Here is a 1085-nt window from a genome sequence, read left to right as displayed (position 1 = left end):
AAGCTTAGAGTGGATGTTCAAACCTTCAAACAGAAAGAAGGTGAATCCCTCTATGAAGCTTGGGAAAGATACAAGAAACTGACCAAAAAGTGTCCTTCTGACATGCTTTTAAAATGGACCATCCTGGATATATTCTATGATGGTCTGTCTGAGCTATCAAAGATGTCACTGGACCATTCTGCAGGTGGATCCATTCACCTAAAGAAAGCGCCTGCAGAAGCTCAGGAACTCATTGACATGGTTTAAAATAACCAGTTCATGTACACTTCTGAAAGGAATCCTGTGAGTAATGGGACGCCTCAGAGGAAGGGAGTTCTTGAAATTGATACTCTGAATGCCATATTGGCTCAGAATAAAATATTGACTCAGCAAGTCAATATGATTTCTCAGAGTCTGAATGGAATGCAAACTGCATCCAACAGTACTCAAGAGGCATCTTCTAAAGAAGAAGCTTATGATCCTGAGAACCCTGCAATAGTAGAGGTGAATTACATGGGTGAACCCTATGGAAACACCTATAATCCCTCACGGAGAAATTGTAACAGCCCAGACCACCCGCTAGCACGATATTGTCCGCTTTGGCACACAAGGCCTCACGGTTTTGAATAAAAGTAAAGTCGAAAATCTTTACTGAAAGAGAAACCATTCAATTCTCAAAACTCAAAAGCCCTTTCGAAAAGGTTTATCTATACTGAACCAAAATAGCCTTTCATATCCTTCCAAACCGGAAACACAAACAAAACCAACCATCGGTCCACCTCATTTCAACCACGGCCCTAGGCCCAAACAATCCAACCATCAACCAATCACCACAATCCAACAGAGTCCCAGTAGCAAACACAAATAGGAAGATGCAAGCACAAGCAAACAGTTATTGCAAGTAGAACAATTAGCAATTAATCACATAGGCAAACCAAGTATAATATGCACACCCAAGCAATGTCACATAAATGCATATGATGCATGCCTGTCCCTATCGTCAAAGGCAAAATCGTGAGGCCTTGTGTGCCAAAGCGGACAATATCGTGCTAGCGGGTGGTCTGGGCTGTTACAGATGGTATCAGAGCCAGAACCCGGATCGATGT

The 1085-nt window shown here is 42.4% G+C and overlaps 1 non-coding gene across 1 annotated transcript; it reads right to left on the bottom strand.

Annotated features, from left to right (window-relative positions):
* Window positions 1–108, bottom strand: LOC148552890 (small nucleolar RNA R71). Its single transcript, XR_015893045.1, has one exon. It is a non-coding gene; the product is annotated as a small nucleolar RNA R71 (small nucleolar RNA).
* Window positions 109–1085: the final 977 nt, after the last annotated feature.

This window comes from Arachis ipaensis, chromosome B7, assembly GCF_059453495.1.
Source record: "Arachis ipaensis isolate K30076 ecotype BB chromosome B7, ASM5945349v1, whole genome shotgun sequence".
Lineage (NCBI taxonomy): Eukaryota > Viridiplantae > Streptophyta > Magnoliopsida > Fabales > Fabaceae > Arachis > Arachis ipaensis.
Note: the sequence above shows the minus strand (reverse complement) of the source record. Positions and strands in the feature narration are given on the sequence as shown.